Consider the following 12087-nt stretch of genomic DNA (forward strand, 5'->3'; position numbering starts at 1 on the left):
CAATTTGTCTTCTCTGAGCCTCTATTTCCCCATTAAGATAATGAGAAGATTGGAGACTCAGAATTCTAAGTGACTGCACCTGTGCCCAGTCACGTGCATATACTGCTAGTTTCTAAGTTTCCTTAGAGATCTCATTTTCAATTTTCCTGTGATAATTTTACTTACTTGAATCATGCTTCTCAGCACTGAACTCTTACCCATGTTTTGAAGTTTTTCTAATTTTAAAATTCTCGCTTATGTTTGTTTTGTCTTTCTTACTCCTATCAGGAAGGAACCTCATTTTATCGTTGGAGCGATGGGGCCCAGGGAGGACCTGCCTAAGGGTACGCAGAGCAGAGAACCGAACCCAACTTCCAACCGGGGCGGGGCTATGAACCAGGACCTTGCCAGGCATCGCACAAAGTGAGTGCTCACTAATTATGTATCAGTTGCTTGGAGGTTGTCAGGCCCCTCTTGCAAGACAATTCCTTTCTCCCAGTAAGGAGAAGCCCTTTGGAGGCTGTCGGTTAACGGGAAAAGTGCTTACTCTGGGAAGAAGGCGGGGCAAGCCGAAACAGGCATACTCCCTCACCCCGGGTATCTGAACCCCGTTCTTCGCGGGGGAGACGTGACGGGGTTCAAGGATACTTGGAACCTGTCCCTTCAGCTGAGACACGTAGCCGCCTCCAGCCGCTGCTCCCGGCTGATTCTGTGGAGTGGAGCGCCCCGCCACCCCCCACCCAGCCCCGGGTTTCGCTCAGACTCCCTCCGCTCTGCAAAGGGAGGGGGGAGCTGGGGGAGCCTTGCACACCAGTCTTCCCGGAGCTGCAGGAGAGGAGCCCCGTGCCCTCGGGAGCCTGTCGGCGGCTTCCCCTCGGCTGCGCGGGCGCGCAGGCTCTCCTCGCCACCCCCACCCACGGCTCGCCCTTGCTCCCTCCCTCCAGCCCCGTGGCCAGAGCGCGCACACCGGGGCTCCGGCACGTGGGCGCGCGGGAGGCGGCGGCCGCTGCTGCCGCTGCCGGAGCCCAAGCCCGAGCCCGAGCCGGCGAGATCGCCCTCCATGCTGCGGGCTCTGCAGCCGCCTTCTGCTCAGCCTCTGGCCCGAGCCCAGCCGCGGGAGCCCCGAGAGCCAGTGAAGCAGCCGAGGGGAGACAGACACGGACAGGAGGAGAGGCGCGGCGGGCTGGGGCGAGCCGGGCTCTGAGCAAGGGGCGCCGGCACCCGAGAAGAGGCAGCCCGCCGCTCTCGCTCGCTTTTTGCTCCAGCCGCTGCTGGGGGTTCCAGGCAGCGCGATGCCGCTGCCCTCTTACTAGGTGGCGGCCAACGGAGGCTACCCGCAGCCGGACCCCGTTCGCTGGCGAGCCCCTGGTCTCTCCCGGAGGACGCGCCCGGCCACTCCAGCCAAAGGTAGCGCGAAGTCCGAAGTCAGCCCCCAGCGCCGCCAACTTCCCCGGGAGCCCCTCTCCCCGCCGCAGCCTGCGCCAGCCCTGGGAGCGATGCGCCCCCAGCCGGGCGGCGTGCCCTCTGCCAACTCGCCACCCATGGGATCCACTGCCCTCGGCTGCCCCGCTTGGAGCGCGTAGCCTTCGTCGCGTGGCCCGGGAGAGGAGCGAGACTCCACGGCGTTTCGCGGATTCCACGCGCGCCCGTCTGCTGAGGTCTCCTGAGGGGGCGGCGTCCGTACCCAGAGGTGAGTAGCCCGGTAGTGGTGGCGCCCTTTACCCCCAGTTAGTTGTTTGTAGGGATGGCAGGGAGAAAAGAAAGTTGAGACTCCTTGCACCTGTACTGGGATTTGGCAGCGAAACGCAACATTGGTTCTCCCAATCCGATTGCCTTCGGGGCATCCCCACACGCCTTCATTTCTAAACCAAGGAGAGGGACCTCTTCCGTTTACCAAGGAGAAAGGGAGCTCCCTAGAGCAAACCACTGACTGCTCCCCCACCAGCCTGCCATTTGGGGTTTTTCTGTTGCCCGCACATTAAGCGGGCACCCGGAGTAAGCGCTTGGAGATCCGCAGCCTCCTGGGCGCTCTGGGAGATCGTGAGCAGCCCAGGCCCTAGGGGAGGCTAAGCGCGCTTCATTAAAGAGAGGCAGCTGCTCGAATATTAGGGAAGTGTGTATGTGTGTGATTGGGAACAGGAAAGGTAACCACAGGAGAAGGCGCGAGTGAAATTTTTCTGTCGCTGACGCGTAGGGTACCCGGGGTGCCCCGCTCCGCGGTGCAGGTTTGGGGGAGCAAGATCTGGGGCAGCCGGACAGAGTCCAACAGGTGGCCTGCGCGGGCTTCCTGTGGCCGGGCGCGGAGGAAGGGAGCCGCTCCCTCCCCCCCGGGCCCAGGCTGCTGCTTCTAGGGGCGCTTCTGAACATGGGTAAGGAAATGCGCTCTCTGCTTTCAGGCCCGATTCGGGGTGAGTGTGTGAGGCATCCAAATGCCTCCTGTCGGAAAACAGCGGCTTCATTGTGTGCCTGACTGAGGTTTCAACTTGCAGGCAACTGAGGGACCATTCAGCTGGGGCGACGCGGACTTGGCTGGTCCCCGGCCTTCTTCGTGGTCCCTGGCCGCGGTTATTCCAGCTCCCTGGGATGGGCAGCTATCCAAACCTCAGCATTTTGCTCCTCTGTACTCTCCCAAGCGGAGGGGGAGTTGCAGGAGCATCTGGGGAGTGCAATGCACAAGTTTATTCTTCTTTACCTTTGTCCTGCACTTTTATCCTAAGACTCAGATGGAAGAGTAGAGGTAGGGGTAGGGGTGGGTGGGGTGAGTGTGGGGTCAGGTCGAGTTTGAGAGCTGGAGGAAAGCGACTAGAGAGAGACCAAGTTCCCCACCCACCCACAGAGACTCGAATTGCGAGCTGGGAGAGGGCGTGGCAGTGCTTTGAAAAAGTTTCCTTTGAATGCACCATCCTTTGGTGAGGTGATTTTGGTCCTTGAAAGTGGTGGCACTCCAAAGTAGTATCTTCCAGAGTCGGCCGAGTAACTTCTCCATCCCTCTAGAGAGTTAGCCCATCTCTAGATTAGGTACAGTCCCCCACCCCATGGCAGAAACCTTGTCTGTAAAGGAGATGCTTAAAGATGGATGTCAGGTTGGAAGATGGTGGAGCAGCTGAAGGGAGGTATGTGGGGAGGGGAGGTGTCTGGAGGCAGCACACAGAGTAAACACTCAGATTTTGTATCTTGAGATGGTTGATTGGCTTTGAGAAGATTGGATATTTTGAGATACTAAAGCTTTCCCAATATGCCCTTGGTGCTGCCACTCCACTGCATGCCGGTGAGCTGTTTGTACTGTGGAAATGAAGTGATGGACACTCACAATGCAAAAGCACCCTCCACTGCTAGCGCTTGGACCAGCAGCTTCTCCTTCAGGGGAGACTCTGGGTACTAGAGCTGTTTAGCCTTGCTGTTTCTACACCATGAATTGCTGCTGCATCTTTCCAGCCCCCATTTAGTCTTTCTTCCCAAAATTATCCTTCTTACTTGGGCCCACGGGTAGCTGATGGCCAAGAACTTGTAAATAGAGTGAGCCTCTTGACTTGAGGGAGCTGGCTGACAGAGAGACACAGAGGCAGAAGGAGGGAAGAATCAGAGAGACATGTACACAGAGGTGAAAGGAAAGAGGGAAAGAGAGAAGGAAAGATGCAAGGTAGATGGGGCAAAACATAAGAGGAGTGGGGGGTGGGAGGGAGAAGTGGAAGGAAGGGAAGGGAGGGGAAAGAAATCCAAAGATGAGTGTGAACAAAGAAAGGGAAAGGAATGGGAGCAGGGCAGGGAAGTCAGGTGGGGAGGAGAGGAAGGCTGGAGAACAGAGGAGGCAGATGAAGTGAGAGGTACTCGCTTTTTGTATTTAATTTTTATAAGCCACACTGGCATTCCAAGGAAGTGGGCATAATCCACATCCTTAAGTAGCCAGCCCTTGGTTTGTGTTCATTTCTCTGCGGAGTTGTGAATTATGCAGAAATTGGACACCCTCTTGGAGCCCAGCTGCAGTGGAGATGACAAGGATGTAAGAAGTTTAGATTCTTAGTAAATGCACAAATGCATAAGTTCATTTGCCTTTGCTGTTTTTTTTTTTTTTCCCCTGGGTAAAAGGGGCTGGAGAATGAGAGGGAAGAGTCGTTCCATTAGCAGTATTTGCCAGTGATTCTCTAACCCCTGTTTGTGGAAGAATCTCCTGGATAGCTTCTGAGCAAAGCACATTACTGGACCCGCTCCCCTGGGAGTTTGATTCATTAGGGATGGGATTGTGCTACTGGAATGAATGCCCGTTAATTCTAAAGCAGGGCATCCCTGAGCCACCCTTTGATAAACATGGTATAGATGGTATAACACATTTCTCTAATTTGTTCCCATATTTCCTCCTAAGAGACATAGTTAAATGCCTCCCCCTGGTATTCTGTCCTCCCCAGAAAAGCTCATTTCTTGTGAATTTCTCTGGATAAAAGGACAAGTCCAAGGATTGCTCAGCCAGGGTTACCTTTCCCCAAACCTCATTAATCACAGTAGCTTCAGGGGACAGTGGACAGCTCTTCTGGTTGACCTTGTCAGGGGTGTTCCAAATAACCAACAGGTATTTGGTGCTCGGCAGGGCACAGTCCTGGTCATTCTTTATACACTGACTAGTTAACACTCAAAAAATCTATGCCTTAGGCGTTGATACTATCATCAGCATTTTCTAGTTGAGGAAACTGAGACTTAGAGAAATTATATTACTTGTCCCAGGGAAATGATATTAGTTGTCTACGGTCCAGCAACCGGAAAGCAGCAGTGCTGAAATTTGAACCCAGGCGTGCTCATCCTAACTCTGCATTCTAGATGAGTGGAGTTAAAGATGCTTGGAGAGCTCTCCCAAGCACTCTCTCTCTCTCCACTTTATCAACTGAGGAAAATGCAAAGCCGCTAAAGAAACTGACAAGTGACTTACCAGAGATCTTACAACCAGCAGGTGTCAGAACTGGGACCAGCGCCCTGCTATCTTGAGTCTCAGTCCAGCCTTCTCCCCCACGACATCAGTGGTTGTCACATTTGGCTCATCCTCAAGGTCACATGAGCATCTAAATCAAAATCCAAGTTCCTGGACCCTACTAGAGGCTTCCTGATTCCAAACCTTGGGGCAGAGAGCCCAGAAGTCTGTATTTTTAGTTCCTGCCTTGAGTCTGTGTCTGCATATTACCATTTGCCCCAGTTATTCTTTAGCTCTTGGCATCTGACGCTGTGGATCCCTTTCAAATGGCTTCAAGAGGAGAACTCCATGCCCCTCCCGCTTCAAGCAAAACACACACACACACACACACACACACACACACACACACACACACACACACACACACACACACACACACAAGTAGTATACTCTGTGTCTGCCGCAGCCCATGCTGAGGCACCACGGGTAAGGAAACAAGCTGATCAACCTGGACGCAACTTTGAAAGCTCTTTGAGAGGCGTAGCTGTCACAGTGATGTTTGTTACACTCGTTTTTTTTCCTGTGCCAGGTTGGAAGGCCTGTAAGGAAGCATCAAAGGGTCCTTTAATGCATCACTGTTGGTGTTTGTACTCATACTTGACACAAAACGACACCGTGAGCCAGGCCACCGTACTGCTGTGACAAAGTGTCACGCTCCCAATTTAGTGGTTCTAGCCATCAGGTAGGAAGGACCCCTCTCCTCCCTTCATTATTATGCTTTTGACTCCCTCAGAATATGTCCGTGCCTCCTCCTGCAGGTAACAAGTTGCCATCACGCCCACGCTCCTTCTGGCCCACTTAAACTGTTTTCTCGGTGACCTGGACATCTTTCCCCTTCTATTTCATTGAAAAGTGGCCAAAGGTGCCAGACATCTTGTCCAGCAAACTGTTTTGTCATCTTTCTCTTTTCAGGTCCAAGTTTATGTTCTGAATCTGTCGCTTTTAACCCTGACCTCTTATTCAAGGATGCTAATTGAGCTGAGGTAGCGCTGATAGGCAACTGTGTGTTACATGTGCTTTAAATAACCACAGCCATTGGTGAATAGAATGTAAACCAAAGAGTAACTTACATTGACAATGACCACATCTTTAACATGCTGGGAATTTTTCTCCCACTTCAGTGGGGGAAACCCACTTTTCTGGCATGGCTGGCGATAGAGAAGTAGACTGTGGGAGGAAACACTGAGTGGTTAGGGCTTGGGCTCTGAGGTCAAGGCCTGCTTCCACCTTGCTTGCTGTTATAACCTTGGCCTGGTTATTGAACGTCCCCAAGCCTCCATTTCTTCACCTGGACATAGAAGCCAATGACAAGGTTTTTGGATGGCCCTTCTGTGTTTGCTGCTGGGACTTACCTCGGTCAGGGACCAGAGTGCTGAGCCTGGCGTGTGGTAAGGACTCACCCGTTACCTAGTATTTGCTAAACATACGACATGTACTAGGCTCCATTTAACTGAGGATGAAACTGACATCGCAGGGGTTAAGCAACTTGCCCAGGTCACCCAGATCCTAAATAACAGACCCAGGCTTATGATCCAGATCTGTCCTTTTCAATTCTCCCAACTCTTACCGTTACATTAACGTGACTCACTGTTCCTTCTTTATACATTAAGACAGAGTGTTGCATATGAAACGTATTCTGGTTTGTATTTTAATTAAACCCATTGCTAGATTGTCAAGTAGAACACTTCTGGGTGGGAATCTTTTGAATTTGGGGGGATGATTTTTAAGTGGTTACATCACCTCTAAGTACTGGTTTTTGCCTTTTCTGGCAGTTGGGATAGAGTTTTCACAGATCCATCTCCAGTTACTTTTGCTTGGTTAAATTCTCCCTGTTTCTAAAGTCTTGGCATAGATGCTGCTTCTTTAGGAAAATCACCCTTGACTCTTTAAGGGCTAAGTTAGATGCCTTTCTAGTGTGTTTCTTCACTTCAACTGTAGTGTGTGTCCATTTACTTCTTTTTATATGTGTTCCTCAGTCTGTTTGTAAGCTTTTTGAGATTACGGACCTGGTCTTAATTGAAGTTGTACCCACAGTGCCCAGGACAGTGCGTGGCATATGGAAAACGTACGGAATACTTTTGAATGACCAACTGAAACTTTGAGCTATTTCTTGGTAGCAGAGAAAAAACTGGTCATTGTCTTTGAACTCTGAAAGGGAAACATGCAAGCATTGGAACTGGAAACCTTCTGTATTATGTGCCCCCAGAGGCATCAGTTCATCAGACGGAGGAGGAATGTAACGGTATCAGTGGTTGTCGATTAACTGTGTTGGTAGCTTTGGGCAAGTTCCATCATGATGTTGCTTCAGATGTAATTAGAAGGGACATTCTGATTTATAAGTTAATATGATTTTATCTGTACATTTAATTAGTTGCTCAGAAAGGCACTTTTGTTCCTCAGCCCCAAAATTTTAAAAATTAATAGGCTCCTGGAGTTAGAACCAAAGTTAGAGATAATCTCATTCTACCAGCTTGTACAGGAGGTGAGAAAACTCAGGCTCAGAGAAGGCAAGGGACTTGCCTGAGATCACCCAGCAAGTTAGTGCCATAGCCAGTGTGAGAGCCAGAGGTTTTTGGCTGCTCGCCCAGGACTCTTAATGCACAGCCGAGAGTGATGAACACATTAGTGGTGAGATGCTTATTTGCTTTGAAGGGATACTTGCAAGCCTTCTCCATGCTTATAGCCTGGACTCTGCAAAATTCCAAGATAAAGCTGATGCTGAGAAGGAGGGATGCAGGACCAAAATGATCCAGGCAAACGCAGAGTGTCAAGAGACATTTGTGGGAGAGCATCTTGGTAGGTCCTATGTTGGCAAGGTCTTGTAGGTTTCTGGGATTCCTGGTCTGCTTTTCAAACAAGGAAATGTGACTTGACAGGGCTTCTCCTTTGATGTTCTTGAGTGTGGTATGTCAAGAGGTAGAGATGTATAGAAGTTCTTTGCCAAGCCCCTGGCATGTTGGCAGCGCAGTGGTTCAGATCACGCTCTCCTTTCTTCTTCGTGCTTTTTCTAGATGAGAAGCAGTTACCTTGAGACCCTTCTCTCTACCTCTGGGGTGCCTTGGAGTCTGACTAAAATAGACCAGCCTAAATCCATTCTCAGACACACAAACCTGTGCAGTGGTCTCTGACGTGGCTAACACACAGATCTTTATCATATGGTGTCAGTATTATGGAGGCAGTTAAGACACAGATCGTCGGTGCGAAATATTGTGGATGATCCTTTGGAAACATTATAATCAGTGCTGACAAGGCAGTAGAAATATTTCAACACAGCACCTTCCCTGCCTCCCAAAAGATTTGCCACATCAACCCAAAGTAACAAGACTGGGATCATTCAAGAAGGTGGCACAGTTAAGAATTCTCTTTACCTCTCAGCCATAATCAGTCTGAGATATTGGTGCTATTTTTGATTTGGTGTTCATAGATTGAGTGCAAGGGGGAGGCACCTGTCTTTGTACCCCTCCCACCAGAACGAATTGCTCCCTTCTCGAGCTTGTGTGGGTGCCAGATAAATCCCTCTATTAAAAGGCAATTCCTTTGGACTTCAAATAACTGGGGATTTTCTATGGTCCTCTTAAAATGCCAGACTTCCTGGGTGCGATCTCATTGAGCTACTGGAACTGCCTGGACCTAACATCTGGCCCTATACTTCTTTAAAGAGGCATTTTGACAGGCATTAAGGGTGAACACTGCCAGAACTACCGCCACCAGCCCACCACCTACTGCTATTTCTCCTGCTAACGCTCATGTTTGCATTTACTGAGGACCTACTATGTGCCCACATGGTTCTAAGTTCTCACACAATTTTCCTTCCCTCTGATGCCTGCTAACCCAACATCGAAGTTATGATTAGGGGAATGATGATATTATCATAGAGATGACAAATAATGCTGAAAAGTATAAATAAATAAAGAAGTGATATTGTGAACAGGACAATATTGAGAAGCAGTGCAAAATGGCGGGAGGGAAGGGGACACCTCCTTCCTTCACCCGGTACCAGTCATCCAGGTCTCCAAGTAGGGTCTTTGGAGAAAGGCAAGGAAAGGGCGTCTTGGAAAGTTAACTTGTATCAAATCCCAGAATAGGGCTTTAAATCCAGAATTTTCTTACTTTTAAACTTCACTAACTAATACAGTCTCCAGTTGACTTAGAAAACTCTGAGCTTGAAAGAAGCTTAGGGAATATCTTGTACTGTGACTTTCAAATGACTATAATGTACATTACAAAACACATTTTACATCCTTGCCTAATATATAGGCACACACACAACTGACACAAAGGTTTAAAAAAAAATACTACATAGTCTTCCTGTGGGATATTTACTGACATTTCCTATGCCACTGTATTGTTACCCACTGTATACACGTCCACATGCAGACGCAGCATAGTCACGCATGTAACTGAAACAAACATTTCAAAAAATAATATTTACCCTTTTTCACTTTGGGTGATACCCCTTGATATTTTCTGTTCTGTCCTAGTTCATTAAAAAGATTATGCTATGACCCACAACATTTATTTTGTGACTCAAATGGGGTGAAACACACAACCTGGAAAATGCTGACCTAATCAGTTCCTGTAGACTCTGAGAGATGCAGAAAGTGAGGCTTGGGGAGATGACGCCGTTTTCCCTCGTCTGAGATCCCATGTCAGCCTAGTAGGTAGCAGAGCTGGCGTTAGACCTGGCTTCGGGTGTTCGTCCTCCCCAGGAGTAAAAGCATCTTTTACTGTGGACTCTGGGCCATTACTTAGCTTCAGTCTGACAGCAGGTTGTTGTCACCGATTGCTCATATCTTCTGCTTTTTACCTGGACTTGACTTCCACTCCCTTCGTGTAGAATTTTTTTTTTTTTTTTTTTTGGTGGGGGTGAGATTTGAGTGACAGAATTGATTGGAGGTGTATGGGTTTGGCAGAAGGTGCTCATGGTTGGAAGGGTCCGTGGAGGGGCAGGAATGGTGGTGACCCTGTGACTCCTCTGTGGGCCTCTGCAGACTTTTTGATCCAATGGTTGGGGTTGAAATCCTGGAGGATGGAAGAAGCATTGATGCCAGTTTGGCTGTCCTTTATTCCCGTACCTCTCTCTGTCTCTGGACCCTTTCACAACCCAGAGAGCTTTATTCTTAGGTTTCAAGGCATGAACACAGCACCACATGAGAGCCTGGTTTTGCCATTCCTGGTGTGCAGAGAACACTTGCTGGAAACTGAAGACTGTTGCGACTGGGGGGAGCGGAATTTTTATTTTTAATGGTAAATTTCAATTTGTTTTGCACTGCATAGGAATAGTAAAAATCGAAATAGTACAATATTGGTAAAAAATATATATATGTATTCTTCCATCCCTGATCCCAGGTCACCGTTTCTCTCTTTTCCAGTACAACTATGTTGCGTGAGTCTTCTGCTTTTTCCCTGCCAGGTATGGGACAGAAAGCACCTGTTTTTCCCTCTTTCACACAGATGACAGATGGGCTGTACCTTGTTTTTTATTTATTTTTTTTATTTAAATGGTGCATCTTAAGGTTAGTTATCAAAACTTTATTTTGAGCTGCCTCTTTATTTTTCTGAGCTGCATAATATTTCATCACATGGATGTGCTGGGATTTATTTAAAATGTAATGATTAAGAATCTAAACCCTGGAGCTAACCTGCCGTGTGTGTGTGTGTGTGTGTGTGTGTGTGTGTGTGTGTGTGTGTGGATGTGGGCAGGGAGGTGGGGGAGGAGACGGAAGGGGAAAGAAGATATGGGGCAAGTGAAGACATTGCCTCTTGCTCTTGAAGAATCTGGAGACAGCGTTTACTTACCCCAAACAGGTTGAGAATGATAAGCAATTGTGTGTTATTGAGACCTAAGCTGGATGCTGTCTAGGAGGTACCTGCTACAAGATCATTCTATGCAGAAGGGAGAGCAAGTGCAAAGGCCCTGAGATAGGACAATGGGCTTCACACTTGAGGACCAGCAAGGAAGCTAGCGCTCCTTGATGGAGAGGAGTACAGTAGCGCACGTCGACTCCTAGGAAAAAGCTGTTTTAAGGCCAGTCTATAGACTGTAATAAAAATAAAAAAACTCTATTTAAGCCACCTCAGCTAGGTTTCTGTAGAAGGTTTAAAGAAGGGTGTATGACTGTTTCTAAAGTACAAGAAAATAGATTTTTTCCTTTACAGAGCCCAGGATTTTTCAGTCTCTTGCCTGTCATCCTAGTGAGTTTGAAGGAAGCAGAGAAATGTACCCAGGAAATAAGTGTTCAATGAAGGAACAGACACTTGAATAAGGGAACTAATTAGAAAGTGAACGCACCAGGTTCGGCTCCTGAAAACAGCGGAAGAGACGGAGGCAGCTCCATCCGGATCTGTAGGCAGGGAAGTCAGGGGAAATTTCTGAAACAAGCAAGTTGTAAGTTATCAGCTGGGAAATTCCTTTACCAGCCAAAGTAGGGAGGGAGTTTTACTTTGCACTCAAAGTTACAGGTTTTTCATTTTGAAAATCAGTTGTTTGGATGGAAATAAAATGAAATAAACAGCATGGAGAATTACTAAGAGCCAATTCTGCCCTACCCAGTGTACCTTAAGGAAGCTTCTGGAGTGACTGTCCCAGCGTTAGCCCCACGAGGTCAAAGACAAAAATACAGGGAGAAATGCTTGAAATGTGTGAATACATTGTTTTGAGTGACACATATTTTTAACAACAAAAGCAACTCTTAACTCCTAGCTTTCTATTTTTATACATCATAGTGGAGAACATTATACAGGACCACTTAGTTTGGGGAAAACACTTACATTGGATGTTTTCTATGCACTTATTTCTTTAAAAAAAAAAAAGTAGCAATGAAAAACATCAGTCTGGGTGGTCCTTTTTCTGATGCAGATCATTCAAACTGAAATCCTTTTTGTACTCAAATTGGGCCTGCCAGCTTCAAAAGAGGGCAGTCAGGATAATATGATAAACTGGCCCGGGTGTTCAATCTTAGCTCATCAAGGCTGCGCCAGAATTGACATTTCCGTACCCAATGGCTTGATGCTCTGATTACAAATTGGTCCTGAGTAGCTAGGCTCTTTGTAACTTTATTCACTAAGGAATTGTGCTTGTATCATTAGGTCTGTTTTGGTTTTGAAACCTGGAGCAGGCAATATGCTTCTGGTTGAAGAATGCAATAGAG

At 48.1% G+C, this 12087-nt stretch overlaps 1 protein-coding gene across 1 annotated transcript in view; it reads left to right on the forward strand.

The window, feature by feature from the left end:
- Positions 1-1044: 1044 nt before the first annotated feature.
- SGCD (sarcoglycan delta) overlaps positions 1045-12087 on the forward strand; it is an 841450-nt gene continuing 830407 nt past the window's right edge. Inside the window, exon 1 of the mRNA XM_032477185.1 lies at positions 1045-1669. The gene's annotated coding sequence lies outside the window, so the exon portion shown is untranslated. The remainder of the gene's footprint in view (positions 1670-12087) is intronic.

Source organism: Camelus ferus, chromosome 3 (assembly GCF_009834535.1).
Source record: "Camelus ferus isolate YT-003-E chromosome 3, BCGSAC_Cfer_1.0, whole genome shotgun sequence".
Taxonomy (NCBI): Eukaryota; Metazoa; Chordata; class Mammalia; order Artiodactyla; family Camelidae; genus Camelus; species Camelus ferus.